At 37.7% G+C, this 4,756-nt stretch overlaps 1 protein-coding gene across 2 annotated transcripts in view; it reads left to right on the top strand.

Annotated features, from left to right (window-relative positions):
- The window catches only part of LOC107587218 (lissencephaly-1 homolog B-like), a 43,217-nt gene that overhangs the window by 16,844 nt on the left and 21,617 nt on the right, over positions 1-4,756 (top strand). The gene's annotated exons all lie outside the window — the stretch shown is intronic.

Raw genomic sequence — 4,756 nt, 5'->3', positions numbered from 1 at the left:
TACGACAACTGTAGCGAAATTCCTTGACACGTCTGTGTGTGGTGGATCTTTGATGCCTTGACCCCAGCCTCAGTCCATTCCTTGTGAAGTTCACTCAAATTCTTTGGCAATGAATGTTTGTGGCTTACCTTCCTTGTGAAGGGTGTCAATGATTGTCTTCTGGACAACTGTCAGATCAGCAGTCTTCCCCATGATTGTGTAGCCTAGTGAACCAAACTGAGAGACCATTTTGAAGGCTCAGGAAACCTTTGCAGGTGTTTTGAGTTGATGTAGCTGATTGGCATGTCACCATATTCTAATTTGTTGAGATAGTGAATTGGTGGGTTTTTGTTAAATGTGAGCCAAAATCATCACAATTAAAAGAACCAGAGACTTAAACTACTTCAGTCTGTGTGCATTGAATTTATTTAATACACTAGTTTCACAATTTGAGTTGAATTACTGAAATAAATGAACTTTTCCATGACATTCTAATTTATTGAGATGCACCTGTATACAAATAAATGTGGGCTCACCTACGTCTCTCATTCGGCATGAGTCCTAATGGCTTCACTTTGTGCATGCTTTGCATGATTGGCGTTAATTGCGTTATATAAGCCACTTTGGAATACAAGTTGCAGAATGTTTCAGATGATTTTAAAAAAGTGACTTATATTCCTGAAAATATGGTAAGTGTTTGCTGTGAAATGGGTAGATATCAATATGCGATCAAATAAAATTATTACACCCTGTGAAACTTGACATCAATTGTAGTTCAGTGCACTAATAAAAAGCACGACTGCCTGTGCCTCAGGGAGCATCCTGCGACAGCTAGTTGGCTTTAATATTTCATAAAGCCTCACAACTGGGGAGTGGAGGAGGGGTTCATAATTGCGTGACCATCCTTGTGTATTCTTCATGGTTCGCATAGCACTGGGGGTCTCTGGGTAATCTTGGGTGCACCAGAATTTCTCCATTCACTTATTTAAAGAGTGACAGCTATGAAGAAGAAACTGTGTCAAGAAAGGTTATGATATAAGTAAACGGGCAGTTCTGTCTAATGTTTGATGAGCACTTGATGAACCTTGTTCGGAAGGAGAGTTATTGCTGGAAAGCTTGTACTGCTGAAGCCTTTAAGCCAAAACAGTATTACAAACATCAAAAGACTTAACCAGTTGAGGCCAATGATTGTAATTCAGCAGCTCACTTAATAATCGCTACGCTGAAGTTAAATCATGCTTTACATTTTTCTTTAAAGTGTGTAATTTCTGCTCTACACCGAATGGCCTTGCAAAAATCACTGTAAATAATGTGATGTAGGCATGGGCCGGTATGAGATTCTGACAGTATGATAACCTTAGATAAAAATATCACGGTATTGTGATTACAGCTCTAAAATATGTTATTTTTTAAATGTCTGGGTAAAAAACAACTTTTGTTTTCCCACTGAACACAATACATTTTATTTTTAAGAAACAAAACATTTTGGAACAGTAAACATGTCAGGCTAAATAATTAAAATAAATAATTGAATTCTCCTTAATTAAATTAAGTGCAGCCACTTAAGTGAGCCTAAACCTGCAGCTCAACAATAATTAGAGCATAAGTTATTTTCTGTAAAAAAATAAAATAAAAATCCTTTTAAATGGAAAACAAAAATGCAGTCACTTAAGCGAGCCTAAACCTGCAGCTCAATAATCAAAAACATAAATCAAAACATAATTTCTGTAAAAAATAAATTTAAAAAAAGCTCAACAAGACTCAACCTAAACCTGCAGCCCAACAAGGTTTTTGAAGACATGCTCACTTTCTACGCATTCCTCTTTCAGTCCCAAGTTATGATGCAGGAATGTTTACCTTTCCTGGATTAAGTTTGGAGCGGTGAGGTACAAGGATGTGTGCACATACACATAAGGAAAGAGAGAGTGCGAGTGTCTCACACACACACACACACACACATGGTCTCTCTCTGTACAACACTCAAACGGTGTTTACTTAGCAATCGGCGCTAAAATTCCCATACGGCAGACATCATCTTCGACGGTGGAAAAAGTTCCCACACACAGCTGACTCTCACTGACGGCTCGCACCAACCTGAGGGGGAGGGGGAGGGGTCGTGTGACTCGTTACGCTCTTCGCTGCACACAAGTGAGGGAGTCCTGCACTTTGTCTTTGATGACACGTAAAAAAAACTGCATACCACAGGAAAGGTATAACGGAAAAATTTTGTGGTTTTGAAACCGTTACTTTTCCAAACCGTGGTATACCTTGAAACCGGTTATCGTCCCATGCCTAATGTGAAAAAAGCGCAAGTCAAGCGCAGCGTCCTGACCGTTTAGAGATCGCTCACAAGTGCAACAACAGTGGGTATCTGTGAGTAGTGCAGGATGAACAACAAATGTGTTGACAATGTAAATAAGAGTGTATGCATTGGAAATGTGATGCTGCTCATGTTTCCGATGTGAACTCTCATTTGTTAACATTGATGTTGAGAAATGCGTGTTGTTTTGCATTGTAGCAGATGCAAAGTAAATAGGAGATTGTAGACCTGTTCTGGATGCCGCATTTAAAGGTGCAATGTGTAATATTTTTGAGAATCTGTTTACAGAAATGCAATGTAACATACTAAACTATGTTTTCAGTGGTGTATAAATACCTTACAAAATTCAGTTATATTTTAATTACCTTAGAATAAGCAATTTCTATCTACGTACACTGCGGGTCCCCCTCTATGGTTAAGTCGCCGTTTTGCGCTGCCATGTTTCTACAGTAGCCCTAAACGGACAAACTACTCTACAAGAGTGTGTTTCGTCACTGTTGTTTTTCTTCGTTTCTTCCTTGTGTTTTTAGAGGCAGCTTGCATCGGCGCTATGTTGAATATGCACAAATTAGTAGTCGTCGTGTGGTTAATTAGAAGCAGAGGTCGTTCGTAGAAGTGTAAGAAGTATTTGAACAAATGGAGGACCACTCGTATTATTTTGCACAAGAGCCGACAACCTCTGTACTTTATGAAAGGAAAGGAAAACAAATTTAGCGTAAAAACAGACATTAGCCCTCCAGGAGCAGGACTGAGAACAGTGACATTAGCTCTTCACATTAATTGAATGTGATTTATCAACACCTGTACATCTTAAAATGAGCTCATGACAAATAAAAGTCCCAGCTGGATGCATAAAATTAAATGCATAAAACCGTGTGAATAAACAACATCTTAAAAGAAACTAGAGAGTGAAGTCTGTGAACAAATTTTGAAGTAGGCTTGAGGAAACCCGAATGGAAAGCTTTAAGTAGTTTTACAGCTTGAAGTGTGAAACTTGTTCTTGTACACTGATATGGCCTATTCATGGCAGTACAAATGTAATTCATGCATTTATTTGTCATTTAAACTGATGTAAACGGAGAAAGAGTAGCCTAGACTGAAAGATTTCTTGTTCTGTTCCTCCTCTAGTGGACAGAATTAAGTATTACGGCCTTCATTGCTCAGATAAAGTCAATGGAATTTTGTAGGAAAGTAAGTTCTACCACAACCCTCTACATTGCGAATAAATCACTTACATTACATTACATGCGCGCTACATGTAAACGATATTCTTTGTTGTATTTTGCTGTCAAAATAGCGGAGTTCCTTTGGAATTCTTCAGCTTTTAAGAACTACCGCTTTCTCCGGTAGTGGGTGGAACTAATGCACAAATGGCAATCTCATTGGCTGGTGCTCACCTATTATCGTCCCTGTTTTGATTTCAGCAAATCAGTTCGAGCGAACGCACACAACCTGATTAATATTCATGAATCCAGTAGCTCATTAATCCTTGGTGCGTTTTATATTGTTCTTATTAGTAGAATTCGTATCATTATTATCTTATCAGTATCTTTGTTAGTTTTTCCCCAATTAATTTTTTTACAGAAACAATGAATGACCAAAAAAGCACCACCACCAGTCCGAAGTTCAGTTAAAATGACTAATATGCATTCATACATGGTTATCAAGTTTTAATTCTAATTACTAAAGTTCTATCATTAAATAATATTGATAAAATATCTTTATTTGTAATATCCATTTTATAGTCTTTACACAGCAGCTTGGCTCCTTAAATGTTTAAAAACCAGCTAATTTCAAGACGCTGACTTCACGTCTGGTCGTCACGTGGGTCACCCGCAGTGTAAGACGCTCAAATCTCAAGACGTTCAGTTTGACGTTCGATCGGTCGGTCGGTCGTTCGAACTTTTGTTTTTAGCACGGAGTACGTGCCATATATTTCTCTAATCACGCTCCACTTCATCTGCCAGTAAATTCAACGATCTTATCAGATCTCCAGTCGCCATGTTTCAAACGATCCAAATGTAACGTGCTTCGGCCAATCCCTGCCTTGAAACTATGATTGACGAAGGGTGGGCATGGTCAGCTCGGAATGCATTTTCAAAGCCGCACTGAATTTTGCTACAAATATCCCACGGCATCATGATGAAAATGCAATTCTAAGTGTCCTAACTGTTGGTCTAGATGCATTTAGGAAAAATAGCATTTAAATTATCATTTTGCTACCATTTCTGCTTGGACATGTTACACATCAAATTAATGTGGGTTATACATTTTAATTTCGCAACTTATAAAGCATTAAAATTATTATGCAATTTACATATTAAGACTACTGTTGGAAATGGCAAATGTAAATTATAAAATTTTATTTTCATTTTACTTTTGCACCAAACTTTGCACGTATGGGTAATGGAAAATGTAAATTTAAATACAGAAATACAATGCCATTTTGAATATTGC

This window comes from Sinocyclocheilus grahami, unplaced genomic scaffold (assembly GCF_001515645.1).
Source record: "Sinocyclocheilus grahami isolate Dianchi unplaced genomic scaffold, SAMN03320097.WGS_v1.1 scaffold91.1, whole genome shotgun sequence".
NCBI classification, from domain to species: Eukaryota; Metazoa; Chordata; class Actinopteri; order Cypriniformes; family Cyprinidae; genus Sinocyclocheilus; species Sinocyclocheilus grahami.
Note: the sequence above shows the minus strand (reverse complement) of the source record. Positions and strands in the feature narration are given on the sequence as shown.